The following is a 16,325-nucleotide window of genomic DNA, read 5'->3' as shown; positions in this document are numbered from 1 at the left end:
TGTTATGAATGAATTGCTACAAATATGGTATATTTAGCATTTCCAAGACACCTTTAAAATGTCTTTTCCCCCTGTAAAAACATTGTTGCATTAGGCTTTTATAAACACTTAAACATTGCTGAAATCATGTCGCTTTTGCTAATGTAGCTTAAACTCTGTCAAGAAAAACACCCAGTTGTATTTGATTCCGGGTTAAAATGGTTTCCAGACTCACTTGAGTAACTTTCTTCTCTCGCTTGGTATTATTCTTGGCATTGCAGTAGGAACCATTCACAGTGCTGAGTATTTTTCATACAGTAAGGTGGACCAGCTTTTTACATTAGCCTGACAAACTATGCTGTGGCTCAAATCTGGCTGGGTGCACTGTTGGCAATGAGTTGCCCAATCCCTAACGCACTTACAGACTCTGTTGACTAACAAGACACTGCATTAAAAGAATGTACTGTTTCACAGTACAACTGTCCAGTTTCACAAACCATTTTGGTCTGTTGTTTGTGGTTAGCCTGGTTCAGCTAAATGGGTCATAATCCTGCCTGGTGCTAACCAGTGCCAGTGAGGTGATGGATTTTTGTAGAGCACTGATGCAGGATCAGGCTGTTTAGCATGGCACGTGCTATTAAAGAGCCGCACAGAGGGTGGAGCTGGTCAAATCCCAAAGCACACAGCCCAGAGCTTTCCACTTGTTCAGCCCTAACTGTGCCAGCGGAAAAGCCACTCTCTTCCATTCAGCTGGCCCAGGCATTTTAGCCGCCACAGGTGCTCTGGACCATGTTGTTGGGACCTGCCAGGTATATGCCTGCAGTAGGAAGCTGGGGAACTGGCTGAGCATAGGCAGGTTTCTGAGTGAGAGGCTATTCTCCTGGCTCAGCTGCTCGTCAGGCATATGCCCACCTGCTGTCTGGCATATAGGCCTCTTGTTAGCATTAATGTTCTGCACCTGTGCGAGACCTAGCCATTCAGGGGTGATGATGATGTGCAGCTTGATGTTCTGGTAGTACCTTGTGCCCTGGGTCTGGGCAGGAGAGCAGAAGCCAAGCTCCCCTGTCCAGGTCTACTTGCACTAGGGAAGTCTACCCAGCAGTGGGAGGGCCAGGGGCAGCCTGTTATGGAGCAGAGCTCCATATCAGGGGTAGCTTCTGGGAAGGCAGGTGAGGCTTTGTACCACCTCAGGGATATGTTAAAGACGGGAAGAAGGAGGTCCAGTATTTGCTATACCACACTGGTTTGCTGTTTGTGCCTGGAGTAAAGCTCTCAGGAACAGATCCCAGGTGCAAGTGAAATTGGATCAGGTTGGATTCAGAAGCTGGGAAGGAGAAGGAAAGAAAAGGTTAGCAAGGGAAAGGCATCATGGGTGTGTGCTTTCATGCTCAGTGACCTGTTGTCTGAGAGATTTATTAGTATCACAGTACTTGAGACTGTGAAAGATTTCCTCACTAAGTACAATGGACTGTTCTTGTGGGCAGAAGGTGGGGAAAATCCAATGACTTGCTGCAGGTTTTACAGAAAAAAAAAAAGCAAGAAAAGGAAAATTACTTGTAATATGCTAGGCCAGTGTGGCCTAGTGCAAGACCGAGCAAGCAAGATTTACTGAGTTTTATTAAAAGCTAAGCTGAGGCCAGGAATTAGTGGAGGACAACTTTAGTTCCATGGCAAGTAAGGTCTTGCAGTAAATCAGCCTATGGCACAAGATGTTCCTCAGCATTGTTCATCTCCCTTTTGCTCATTCCCTCATTAAAACTGTGTGGGGTATTTTTCATCATGAACGTCAATGTTCCAATTTTTTCCAATGTTGAAGTATTGTGTGCATGGTCTGTTGGTGATTTACTGTTATCAAGATACAGAGTGTAGCTGGTCCTTCAGTTTACTAAGAGTGCAGAGAAATTGCGTGCCTTGGGTATCAAGTGGCTCATTAAGTAGAAGCAGTCCCTGTGTGAGCAATTCGGTACTCGGCTCAAATTTGCCAAGCCATTTTGACAAGGGTGGCCAGGCAGCCTGCCAGTTCATACAGACACTTCAAGGGTTTGGTTTCCAACAGTGTAGAGGTGAGAGGGACAAGGAAGTGCAAGTCTCTGCAGAGCTACAACTTACCCAAAGCAGCCTGGTGGAGGGGTGAATCCAGCTCCACTCACATTGTGGTTTGCTGCAGTGAATGATCATTTATTTATCTGTTGCTACCACCTGACTTATTGTTGGTACAACAGCAGCTGTGCAGGTGGTGAAACAGTCATGTTGGGAGCTGTCCTCCCCAGGCTGTTGTCCTTACTGTGCTGCAAACAGGGTCCCTGTGTCTGCCCTCTTAACCTCGATGCCCTGCTCTCTGACTTCCACGTAGCTGTTATCACCTACCCATGCTCTTGTCCAGTTTTGGCACTTGCAGTTATTCTTCCTTAGGTAATTATTTCAGACAAATTTGACTGATTTTCTGATTTTCTTTTCCCTATGCATTTTAGTTGTTTTTATTTTAAATCTTAAGTCTTCTTTTCCAACCTTTTTCCATTCTTGCAGACAGTTATTCCAACTTATATTTAACTTTCACTTGAATGGCATAGCATTAGAGAGTCAGATGCTGAAGGGAAAGTTTTTAGGTTTTCATGTGGGCACCAGCTATGGGTTGTCTTTGTGTTCTGAGAATTATTAAAGGCACACACAGAAAAAGGAAAAACTTTTTTTTCTTCTCACTGTTACAAGACCAATATTTGGTTAAACTGGGCTGCATATGTTCAGGTCAGGACTTACCAGTGAGTTTTGCTCTTAGTTGTGGCCACAGTAAGAGACATCCCAAGAAATTCCGTCCATGGGGAAGAGGAAGGGTTGCAGCACCTCCATGGCCAGTGACATATTCTGCTGAAACTGTTGCTGTTGGAAATGCAAATTTTTGAAAACTGTATGCTTCACAAAAAATGTACTGTTTTGTACAGGAAAGATTGCTCATACCCAGATAGGAATCTGAGGGGAGAAGGGAGGTGGAAGGGGACTGATGGGTACAGATCAGGCACAGATTTGCCTGGAATAGCTGAATCCCCCTCCCTGATTACGTGGGAGAGGGATTTCAGCACTTTCTGAATTAGAAAAAGTGAGAACTCATTTTGTTTGCTCCACAGCTCTATCCAAGTGTCTGAGCTAGTGGCTTAGTAGTTTTTCTGCAGCGGGCAGAGATACCTTATTTTTCACAAAAGTCCTTGAGAGGTCTTGTTTCCTCAGTGCAAGATACGAAAAACTCAAAAATCCCCCTGACTTCCACAGGCTAAGAAAGCAGTTTCCCATCTGTTCTATTTGCCTCCTTATTTTAGCTGAGCCAGGTAGCTGTCTTTGCAGATGGAAGACTAAATTGAAGTGCTGTTGGCAGTCAGTGGCACCCAGTGTAGAGAGCATAGCAATGGAGTGACATGCTCAGAAGGACTGAAGCAGGCAAGATGCTTACTCTTTCTGATGAAGTATGTTTTGTGGGAGTTGCGGTACCTGCTAGATACCACCTCCAGCAATGGGCAGTTCTTGAGAGCAGTCTCCAAGCGCTCTGTGCTGTTTGCAGACCTGACAGACATCAGATGCTGCCACAGAGACCAGTGAGAACAAGGTCAGCTGGGATTACAGTCCCCCAGTGAAAGACAGTGGGAAGAGTAGGGCATTACCCTCTTACTCCTAATACTGCCATCTCAGCTTTCTCTCAGGTCAGCTTTAGGTCACCTGGCATAGAAGGCCACTGGCTTTTGTTGGCTTATCTTGACACCAGCATGGTGCCAGTTTGCTCTCCTGCAGTCTCACCAGCCTGGGGAAGACCAAACCTAAAGCTGCCAGCTGTCATTGCTTATTGGCTTTGATTTGGGAAGTTCCAACACGTGAGGGTGCTCCCATCACTGCTTTTTCAGCTTTTGTGCTGGGATTTAATGACTGGTTGGCAAAAGGACAGTAGACAAAAACAGTTGCCCTTTTTCTTTCTTTAGGCATCAGAAATTCACCCTCAGCCGTGACATGTGCTGACTCTGAACCAAGCCTGATGCATAACTGAAATCAGAGAAGTTGGGTTATCGGTGACAGAGAAGTGGGGTCCTCTTTTACTATGTAGTTGATAAAGGAAAACAGTTGAAGAGGAGTCTATGGCAATTTTAGGGCCTTTTGTTTAATGGTCAGTGTAGACATTGTTCGGAGTTTCTGCCAACTTCTTCTGTTTTTTCCCCTTTATCAAGATGGTGTCAGCCCTCTGCCCTGATTATTGCCAGTGCTTGTTAGCTGGGTTTCTGAGTAGGCCAGATTCCTGGAAGAAGGCTCCTGGATGTTGGCTGACTCATAGGATTGTAGGAGAGGTGGGTGTACCTGAGAAATACAAGAGACTGCTTTCCAGAGCTTGATTAAAGCACACACCAAGTTTATATAGTGATTTGTAGGTGGAAAACCTTCGCAAAGTATGAGTTTGCTGTTTTATGAGGCAAAGTAAAGGAAGATTTCCTTACCTCCTCCACAATAAGGACACATGCCTATAGAAAAGTCCTGCCCACATCTGCATAAGATTGCGTTTTCCAAGCTTAAGTTTCCAACTCACAGTTCTGGCACCGCAATTCTTTTCATGCCTGTTGGTTTCTTATGCTTGGCAAACTCCGAAATAAAAGAAACATCAGTTTTGAGAGGTGCGTTGTTCACCGTCTGAGTAAGAAAATTATCCTCTGGCACAGAGGGAAGTGTCATATTTCCCTGTTTCACAAGATGTACACCTGGAGCGAATCATTCAGTGTCAGAATGACATCTTCCCTCTGAGTTGTCAGACTGGATGAAGAGTTTTCCACAGCCTTAGCGCCTGCGTTGTTTCACTCCTCTGCTGCTGTATTAAAGCATTACTGAAGCTGTGTGTTGCCACAAGGGAGGTGGTACAGAGCAAACCCAGACCACATTTTTTCCCGAAACCCTTTGAATTAAATAAACTAGGCTGTGCTCCTGGAAGTTACCCACAGGATGCAAACGTAAGCAATTGGCTGCTAATTGGTTCTTAATAATGATATCCTTTGCATTCTCTTTCAGTCAGTTTGGTGTGGTCTGATGTTTCAATAACTTTCTTGTGTGTTTTCAGTGTTAATAGCACTTCTTTCAGTTTATCAGACGTTTCCCTGGGTTCGGTTTGAGATAATTCCTACAGAAGTTTATGTAATTTAGCATATAAAGGTGACACACCCTGGAAAGAATTGATAGAGACATTTTTAATTGATACAGATGCATTCAATTTGCCTACCTGTTTCTTCTGACTACATCTGAGGCAGATATATCAACTTGTTCCCAATTTCTCCTCTCCCATGTTTTTACAAAACCGATTTTTTCCTGATGCACTTTTGCAGAAGCCTCTGGTGCTGTCACAGGTCAAACATCAAAACTGAATAGATGGGATATCTTGACCTAGCATAAGCATTTACATCCTTGTGCTCCTCTGGTCTTCACACTTTTTCAACACCTTCCCAATTACTTGGTAGCTGAATTCTGCAAGAAGTTACTGGGAACTTCAGGTACATCGCAGGGAAGTACCTACCGTACATGGAGGAATGTTGCCTTTTGGAAGGACAATATGATATTTTCCTAGGGTTTCCTTCACCATATGGATGAGGATATTGTGAATTATTTTTACAAAGAAATGGGTGCACTTTTCTTGTTTCACTCTCAGAATAAAATTACATGAGTTCTGACATCACTCACTAGGTACAAACCTTGAAGAAAGTTTATTGAAAGGGACAATATTATTTCTTGAAAATGCAGCTTATGATATTACCCTTGCAAAATTACATGCACTTAGGACTTACCTACACTGTTTCTAATTGTGTTTTAGTCTCTCCTCACGAATGCACTTGTACAGTGAAGCAAGACAAAGAACAGGCTTTAGTGCTTAGTTATGTCTATCTAAGCCCAGCTGTAGGCTGGGCAATAAAAATCATGGAATGGTTAGGGTTGGAAGGGACCTTAAGGATCATCTCATTCCACACCCCCTGCCATGGGCAGGGACACTTTCCACTAGACCAGGTTGCTCTAAGCCCCAGCCAACCTGGTCTTGAACACTTCCAGGGATGGGGCCACAGCTTCTCTGGGCATGTCACAAGATTTTCCAAAGCTTGACCTCTGTATATTCCAGCCTGATGTGCAACTGCATCACCTCTGGAGACTGACCCCCAAGGTGCCCTTGGGGGACTCAACTGCTGATGGGATCGCCTTATCTTTCTTGCTGAAAGCAAAGAAGTTGTTTTCCAGCTCACAGTATTACTCAACAGAAGTTACAAACAAGAGCTGAAGAAGGCTACCATAGTGGGAGCCTGGCATCAAAGAATCACAGAATGGTTTGGATTGGAAGGGACCTTAAAGATCATGCAGTTCCAAGCCCCCTACCATGAGCAAGTACACCTTCCACTTGACCAGGTTTCTCCAAGCCCCATCCAACCTGGCTTTGAACACTGACAGGGATGAGACAGTCACAATGTCTAGTCTTAATGTCTAATCTAAATCTCCCCTCTGTCAGCTTAAAATAATTCCCTCTTGTCCTGTCCCTACATGCTCATGTAAAAAGTGCCTCTTCAGATTTCTTGTCAGCCTCTTTAGGCATAGAAATGCTGTTCTAAGTTCTCCCTGGAGTCTTCTCTTCCCCAAACTGATTAAGTCCAGCTCTCTCAGCCTGTCTTTATACAGGAGAGGTGCTTCGCTCCTATGAAAGGCATGGAAGAGCAGGAAGAAGGACATGGCATAGCAAACAGCATGTCCACAAATTCAAAGAATGGATCTGGTATGCTGACCTAATAGTACATCCATCACTTACAGACATGTGTCTGTAATCCGACTGCCTGACTTTTCAAACCTGTGCTATAGCACCTCATGCTAAAAATGTATTATTTTTCAAACGCTTTTGCACAGGACAAAGGTATTCAGAGTACAGGAAAGTAGAGTTAAAGTTTTGGTTGATTCCTCAAAAGAGCAATCAGGTAGATATACTAAACCATGTGTTCTCTGTTTGTTGAACCAACACAGTAATTTATTTACCCCAGAACATTTAATGATAAGAATTACCTGGAGCTTTTGATAAAATGATTCAGAGAAGCAACAAAATTATTTCTTGATAGAAACATTTATCTTGTTACTTCATAATGATTTAATACTCACCCTCTGAATTTCTTTGAATAACATTAGTTGTGAGAGAGCATAAGTGAATTTTATTTTCCATTGTGTCCAAGCCTTCATGGGAAACTGAACATAGTTGCAACTCTCTTCCTGAGGAGTCAAGCGCATGAGGCAGAGCTGTGGGGTTTTTTATAGTAGGTATTTTAAAGTACTTAGGGCTTTGGAAAGAAGAGAACTTCAGCTGCTGTGGAAGTGCCAAGCCTGACAATGCCTTGTCACAACAACCAGTCTCAGTTCTCGGCGAGGCTTGAGCAGAGTCACTGCAGATTTTCCCAGGAAACAAAATGCTGGCTGCCACAATACGAGCAGTAAATGCATTTCGATTCTGTTTAGATTCCAGAAATCAAGTTCTCGGTCATATTAAAATTCAATACTTATTTAACAAAGATTTACTGTATATTAATGAGGCCAGTTGATCAGGACCTATGTTTTGTGTCCTGAAAGTTAGCCAGAGTGCCACACTGTTTCAATTCAGAAGATAAATTTTTTTTTCTCTTGAATCATTAACTCTATAAACAACCAGCATTCCATCCGTAGGACATTTTACAGCTACTAACACCTGTGGTTTAGTTTAAAAAAACACAGTGTAAAGGTTGTGTAAGAAAGCCTGTTTGCAATTTAAAGACCATTGCATCACTTCTCTCTAAATTTCAAATTTAAAACTCCATTTGTGGCATGGATGCTCTTAGCTAGTGGTATTTATATAACATGAAACCTTTTTCTCCAGGACAATGCTCCTACAGACTAATGAAATAGAACCTATACCTGATATTTAATGAGATGTGGTGATCTCTGAGCAGACCTGTTTGAGCTATTAAATGAGTCACCATGCTGATTTTAACAGCACAATAAGGAAGCTCTTTCATATTTCCAGGTATCGAAAGGAAGTTACAAAAATATTTCACTTGCAAGGAAGAGTGTTCTACTCATTAGACCTTTCACTTTGGACAAACAGGAAAAAAAATTCTTGTTTGTAGAACTGTATGTTCTACTGACTGTTGATCTCTACTGATGTACAGGTCTTGCTGGACTTGAAAAAATACACCTAGAAATGAAATAAACTTAGAAATCATATAACAAAGACAGACCTTCATGTTGTCTTGCACTTAGATGTAGTTTAAGAAGATGGGGTCCTGTGTTTCCATATCAGTTAGAGCTTTGTGAATCATGATCAGCATCTCATACCGTCTTCCACAGAGTTGTATAAAGTTTAACTGTTGTCCGAAAGCAAGAACAACAAAGATAGATACTTTTTCAGTTGCATCAAAAAACGACTATGAAAACAAAATAATTGAATCATAGAATGGTTTGGATTAGAAGCTCATCCAGTTGCAACCCCCCTGCCATGGGCAGGGACACCTTCCACTAGACCAGGGTGCTCAAAGCCCCATCCAACCTGGCCTTGAACATTTCCAGGGACGGGGCAGCCACAGCTTCTCTGGGCAACCTGTGCCAGTATCCTACCATTCTCCCAGTGGGCTGCTCTCAGTTTAGTCTCTGCCCAGACTGTATTTGTACTTGGGATAGAGGCTAGCACGGGCCCATCTTTGCAGCCTGTGCAGGTCCCTCTGGATGGCATTCCTTCCCTCCAGTGTATCAACCGAACCACACAGCTTGGTGTCATCGACAAACTTGCTCCAGGCTCATCAATCCCACTGTCCATGTCACTGACAAAGTTGTTGAATACAATCAGTCCCAACACCGATCTCTGAGGGACACCACTCATTACTGGTCTTCAATTGGATACTGAGCCCTTCACCACAACTCTCTGCATGTGGCCATCCTTATCCACCAAGCGGTCCACCTGTCAAATCCATGCCTCTCCAGTTTAGAGACAAGGATGCAACGTGGGACAGTGTCAGATGCTTTGTACAAGTCCACACAGATTATCTGTCACTCCTCCCTTATCTACCAATGTTGTGTCCCCATCATAGAAAGCCACCAAATTTGTCACATGATTTGCTCATAGTAAAGCCATGTTGGCTGTCACCAAACACCCCCTTATTGTCCATCTGTCATAGCATACAGAAACTGCTATGAGGATCTGCCCCATGATCTTGCCAGGCATTGAGGTGAGACTGACTGGCCTATAGTTCCCTGCCTCTTCCTTTTTCCCCCTTTTTAAAAGTGGGGGTTATGTTTCCCCTTTTCTAGTCAGTGGGAACTTCACCTGACTGACATGACTTCTCAAATATGATAGATAATGTCTTGGCAACTTCATCTGCCAGTTCCCTCAGGACGCACAGATGCCTCTCATCAGGTCCCATGGACTTGTGCACCTTCAGGTTCCACTGATGGTCTCAAACCTGATCTTCTTCTACAACAGGCAGTTCTTCATTCTCTCAGTCCCTGCCTTTGTCTTCTGCAACTGGGCAGTGTGACTGGAGCTCTTGCCAGTGAAGGAAGACAAGGCAAAAAAGTCATTGAGTACCTCGGCCTTCTCCATGTCGCGGGTAACCAGGTCTCCCGTTTCCTTCCATAGAAGTCTCACACTTTCTGACATCTTCCTTTTACCCTCACTGTACCTTCAGAGGTTTTTCTTCTTCTCCTTAACAAGGACAAGCTCTCCTTGTTGTCCCTGGTCAGATTTAATTCTGTGAGGGCTTTGGCTTTCCTAACCTGATCCTGGCTGGTCAGACATTTTCTCTGTATTCCTCCTAGGCTACCTGTCCTTCTGTCCTCTGTAGGCTTTCTTTTTGTGTCTGAGTTTGTCCAGGAGCTCTTGTTCATCCACACAGGCCTCCTGGCATTTTTGTCTGACTTCCTCTTTGTCGGGATGCATCACCACTGAGCTTGCAGGAGGTGATCCTTGAGTACTAACCAGCTTGCTTGGCCCCCTCTTTCCTCCAGGGCTTCATTCCCATGGTACCCCACCAAGCAGGTTCCTAAAGAGGCCAAAGTCCACTCTCCTGAGGTCCAGGGTAGCGAGTTTGCTGCAAACCCTCCTCGCTGCTCTCAGGATCTTGAGCTCCACTGTTTCATGGTCACTGCAGCCAAGGCTTCCCTCCAGCTTCACATTCCCCACCATGTTGGTGAGAAGAAGGTCCAGCACAGTCTCCTTCCTCACAGCTTCCTCTGTCACTTGGAGAAGGAAATTATCATCAACACATTCCAGGAACTGCCTGGATTGCTTATGCCCTGCTATGTTGTCCCTCCAATAGATGTTGGGGTGGTTGAAGTCCTCCATGAGGACCACAGCTTGTGAATGTGATTCTGCATCTATCTGTTTAGAGTGTTTCATCCACTTGGTCTTCCTGATTTGGCAGCCTGTTCTTCCCATTACATCTCTCTCTGTACCCAGTGTTAACAAAAAAAGCACTCCAAATAGAGTCAACAGCAACTTTCTAAGAGCTTTCCCTATCTGCAGGGTGAAAGGAACTAAAGATTAATTTTGCTAGTCACTGGTTTTGGTAAATAACCTAATGTGAAAATTAAAGTCTCTGCTCTAGATATGGGACTGTTTTATCTATGTCAGCTGTTTAGCTGTGATCTTAAATACTGTGTAGAATAATGTAGGGTCTTCATAAAACTGTATTTCCTTAGGCTTTTTCCCCATACTCACCACTAACTTAATTAATGCAGTTGGCAAGGACTAGCAGGAGCTGATTATACTTAACCTCTATAAACATTTGCAGCAAGAAGGGTGCTTACTCCTCTTTGAACCGCTTGTAAAACTTGGATAGTAAACCATCTGTTCTTAGTGTTTTCCCAGGGTGCAAATGCGATCCAGGAAAAACAGAATGTTTTGCTAACTGTAAACCAGATACCACAATGGTGATCAGGCTCCCGTTTCCTTTAATGGCTTCAGAGTCTTTAAATATGGATCACTTAAACACATGATGACAGTAACATGCATGCAGAAAGCATTAAAGCCAAAAAATAAAGGTGGCTCATTAGAACTGATGCTTCTGTTCATGAGTAACAATTGGAGAGCACTACTTTATATGCATTCATTATTGTGTTCCTCCAAGAAAAGTTGGTACACAGATGTCTCTGAAAAAGGGATGTTTTAGAGAACTCAGTTAAATTTAAAGTTTCTGTCTGAGCAGGCACTTGCTGTGCTGTGGTACTGCTTGCAGCCCCTTGCACCATAGAAGCATTCTGGGTCTGCTTGTTCCATAGCTCTGAGAAGGCAGAAGAGGTGCCCAGTGTTTGTGCTAGACGTGAGCAGTGCCATGACTGCTGGCTCAGTGCCCAGATGTGTCCACAGCTGGTGGGAAGTGTGCTCTGCAGGGGACAAAGAAGTCCCGCTCAGGGAGATGTCTGTGGCAGGATGCCCAAGCCTGTGGAGAAAGGGAGGAAGGGGCCCTTGAGAGGAGAGGCTGCCTGCTCCATTGTTTCCAGGTGGAGACTGTTCCCTGCAGGGTCATTTAAAGGGAACCCAAGGCCTGGGCATGGTCTGCAGCTGAAGCAGGAGCACAGTGCTACCACCCCACCTGCTCTGGCCACTCTGGGTCACTCTTCTCTTGTTCCTCCAGGCCTGAAGCCATAGTCTGCTTGGGTCCGTGGCCAGGGTGCTCAGGCTGTGGCACAGAGCACCACCACAGTGTTGGCTGGAAGGGGCTGCTGGAGGGTTCTTGTCCCCCTCAACCCGGAGCAGGACTGTTGCTAGGTTGGATCAAGACGTGTTCAGCCAAGTCCCAGAAAACTTCCGACGAAGTGGCTCCACACTATCTCTGGTGAGGTGGTCTGGTTCTGCATTGCCCACCCCCCCGGAAGGGAGGCTCTCCCTCTGTGCTATTTGAACCCCTACAGGAAGACCATTTGGGGTGTTTATCTCTTTCTGTTGAGTTTCCCATGGCTGTGGGCTGAAATTCACTGCTGTATTTTCTTTCTACTCTGCTTCCCAACCTACATGCACACAAAAAACATGCAAGAAAAAACTCCATCCAAAGAAGCACCTCTAGTATTAGAGGATAAGTGGGCATATGTAACCAAGTGCAATTTATCCTTCAAAAGATCATCATAATAGGCTTTCCCCAGAACCTTTTCAGGGTTTGATACACAGAAGAGCATGCTGCAGAGAAAAGAGGGTGAGCTGAGGATTTTATTTTAGTTGGTAATGCCAGATTTGAAAGCTCTACAGAACAAGGAGAAAGATCCTGGTTTAAGTGGTACATAATCAGAGCATTAATAAGCCTTCACAATGCTGGGAGATAATACATATGGTACATTATTCAGCACAACAGCTTATTTGAGTGTGCCACATATGCCAAGCAAGATGACATCAGATCTCAAGAATCTACATTGCACATTGCTAAGATGATAACCATGACAGTTCTGAAAAGTGGGAGGAAAAGGATAAATAGAGTTTTGAGCAGAGGGTGGCAAATGAATTTCAACAACTGGAATATGAGAACAAAAAAGTTTACTTGGTGAAATGAAGAAACCTGAGTAGCTGGGGTGGATTCTGTCCTCTTGGGGTGTCAGAAAATGCAGACATCTAGACTGGGGTTTGGCCATTGTTGCAGAGGCTAAGCTCTGGGTTTAACTGGCTTGTTTTCAGTGGAGAGAGATCTCTTTTCTTATGGTTAGCATAAGCACAAATAATCCTTTAAAGAACTAAACATTTACTGTTAATAACATGTTGGAGTTACTGTAAATTTCTGTCATGAGCTGCTAGTATATTCAGTAGGACACTATAAGCCCTATGCTGTGTATTACAGTGAAGTTTTTTCCAGTCTTGCTACCTTGCTCCCTTCAGCATATATTTGTTCAGCATTGTAACCCCAGTAGTGATGGTAATAACTACTACTGAAGTGGATCCAAGTATATGCTGCATGATAACCTTTCACCCACCACTGGGTATGAAATAAAGGAATTGTTCAAGTGTATGAAGTAACTATTTAAATCGCATTTGAACATGAAATAAAACCCGTGCTGTAGCCAGCTGAAACAGCATGGAAAATTTGTAGAGTTAGATGGTAACTGCCTGAATTGGAGTCCAGCCAGTAAATCCAAGCTAGCATCCTGATGCTAAAGCTTTACTAGACACTCACTCCTACAGAGAGAAAGGCACTCCTGAAATAGGAACAGCAATAAGCAATGAGGACTTCTCTTTCATGCCTTGTGTCAAAGACCTGCGGCACACTCCAGTCACACTCTTTCAAAATGGACTTTGCTTAGCCAGCCACTGCCACCACAAGTTGCAGGATGAAGTAGTCCTTGGAGGGCTGTCATCCAAACACCATCCTTGGCAAGAGATGACAAATGATGGGGTGGCTGCTGTTGACATGAATTACTACGTTGCACAGATGCGGTCCAGCTGAAATAGTATGAAACCCTAGCAGATCCCAGCCTGGGGACAGGCGAGGTGGAGGCACTGCCTTGGAGAGCAGTGCCCAAGGAAGTGTCTACGTGGCAGGCACGGCTGCACTCACATGAAACATGCTGGTTGAAAGCCAGTGCAGAGCTCCTCAGGCAGTCATGCTCTGCTGTTCATTAAACACTGAGCTTCTCCTTTTGCTGGAGCAGCTCTGGCAGGTGAGAGTAAACCAGTGAGCTCAGCAGGTCAGACCAGCAGGCAGCCTTGGACAATCTTTGACATAATGGTCATCACACTACTCCCTGGAAATGAGAAAGACCAGGATGAACCTGGACTTCCCTCACACTGAAATGCTGAACATAGATGTAATAGTTCAGGTTCACATGCTGGCTTCATGACAACAGTGGACCTGTTGTCATGGTGACAACATGGTGGAACTTCTCGGCCAGCATGTATATGTCCAGCCTGCTAACTACTGTGAGGCTGTGCTGAGCACACAGCTGAGATCTTTTCCTAATGTGGAGTTTTAGTGGCTGTTGCCTCTTAGACACTGTCTCAGCTTCATCTCATCTCTGTTCTAATTTTCATCTGCCACTGGCAGTGGAGACACCTAAATGACACCCATGGTTGCACACACAGCCGGTATTCATGGCCCTGGAAGCCCCATACCAGCCTCCCAGAGTGTCTGAGAGCCACAAAACACACACCACATACAGCGGGGAGCTGAGGTATGGTTAAGTGACTGGCAGGGAGAGGCTGACCAAGGCTCCTTGCTTAATTATAGGCTGAGGCTGTGGGACACAGCTGCATCCCAGTGCTGTGGGACACCGGAGTCCTTTCTGCTGCAGATCAGGCCACCCAACCGCTGCAAACCAGCGCACCTCCATGGGACCAAGCCCCTCTTTTGCACAGCTGTTCCTCCAGAGATGCAGCCAGCCCTCTCTGCCTCACAGCATTTCAAAACCAGCATGACAAGCTCTCACAAACTCGCAGCTAAAATTCACTGATTTCACACATTTTTGTGCAGTGGAATTCCCTCTCAAGAGAGGAAAATCAATGCCTCTAAATCTTGTCCCTTCTCTGCTCCAGTGGCTTCTCAGTTTGTCTCCCTGCTTCTAGTAACGGTCACTCCAGGGAAACAGAAGAGATCACTTCCTAGATAGCACAGGGGATAAAAATGAACCCAAAACCAAACGCAGGGTTCATGCTCCACTTCAGAGCACTGCCTTCTCTGTGTCTGCTGGTGAGGCCCCTGAGAGCATACAGAGAGCGCCGCAACATGTCACGTCTTCTCCTTAGGGACAGTGTGTCTTCTTGGCTGAGAATCAGATGAAAGAGTAATCTTTTTCTGAGCTGTTTCAGAAAAGCCCCATTCACCCAAGCACTGACCTAGCTGCCTACTGAGCTTTGCTGGTCTGTGCCCAGAATGTGCACTGTTCACTGCAGAGCTCTGTTCCATGATCTGGATGGCACTGTGGTATCAGAGAGGCTTAGGTAACACTGTGACTTGCAGGAGGATGCATTTCATGGGTTGTTAGGTTGAAAGTTTAGCCATATTTAAATTGACTTTATTCTCTTCAGCAATTGCTGTTCTGACCACCTGAGCAGAGAACTCCATCTCCTCGTATCAAACCTTTGATGGGAGATCAAACAGGACCCCAGTCACCCTTTTCCATGCAGACTGGTGGTAAATTGGTCTGTGGGCCTATTGATGTTCTTTGGAGGATGTTTTGGTCCACAGCATCAGCAAGCATTTCACACTCTTGGTGCATGCTTACAGGATGCTGGGCTCAAACTCACTTGAGACTAACTGTACTCTAATGGGAAATGATGAAGACCACTGGTGCGGTTTAGAGGTACCTCAGCTTCTAGACTCAAAAAAAAAAAAAAAAAAAGAGAGGGAAAAGTGCAATAGAAACTACTAAGGAAAGAAATAGAGGAAGAATTTATCATCAAGTAGAAAGGCAAATTCTTGAGGACCTCTTGAGGAATACAGGAAATTGTATTTGTACTGCCGTCCTTTGGAAACCAGAGATATTTCAGTGCAATTAGAAGTTACACTTCTTATTTATTTATTTAAATACCAGCAGTGCTTTACTTATGCCTGTTACCCAGCCAAGAAAAAAGAACAACTGATACCATGCCTGAAGCTGATACTGCCCAGCTTTCCAGGGGCTACTGGAAAGTGTTTTGAATTCATAGAGTCACAGAATGGTTTGGGTTGGAATGACCTTAAACATCATCCAGTTCTAACCTTCCTGCCACAGGCAGGGACGATGCCCTGATGTCTACCTGGTCGCTTCTTCACACTGTTGGGGAAATCTTCACAGAGGGGTTCTGGAGGCTCTCCTGTTCCCATGGGCTGCCCTGTTCTGTGGGGAGGAGTGGGGTTCATGCTATGGGACAAGTCGGTTATGTCGGACAGCCTTTTCCCTCCAGGTGGAGACAGTGACCAGCTTTGAGTTTGTTTTTTTTTCCCAAGTGTTTCCAGTGACAAAATGTTGATGTTGTAACTGCATTTCTGCCTGCTCTGAAAAAGCAGATGTGCTTTTTCAGATGAACAGAGCTGATTGTTGTATAAACACTCAGCATTTTATAGCAAAAACACCCTTTGCTTCTTCCTAAACAAAACCACTCAGCTGTGTCCCTGCCATGGGCAAGAACATCAAACTTGTCAAACATCAGCAGTTTTTGAACTTTTGGAAAGTTAACACCAACTGAAAAGGCAATCAAAGTGTTTCTGTAAGGTGATCTTAAGCATATGCCTTTGCATTATACCATATCTCTGACAAAAATATAAGCTAGTATTCATTGGGAGAAATATGTCTTTCAAGCTAGTTAGCTTGATGGGACACTGAACTAAAGAAAGGAAAAATCTATTTTTTCCCAGCACAGGATTGCTTTGGACACCATTGCAGAGTTT

This window comes from Pezoporus wallicus, unplaced genomic scaffold, assembly GCF_028554395.1.
Source record: "Pezoporus wallicus isolate ANWC-B61680 ecotype Strahan unplaced genomic scaffold, APGP_CSIRO_Pwel_v1 scaffold_2696, whole genome shotgun sequence".
Taxonomy (NCBI): Eukaryota; Metazoa; Chordata; class Aves; order Psittaciformes; family Psittacidae; genus Pezoporus; species Pezoporus wallicus.
This window is presented reverse-complemented; position numbering follows the sequence as displayed.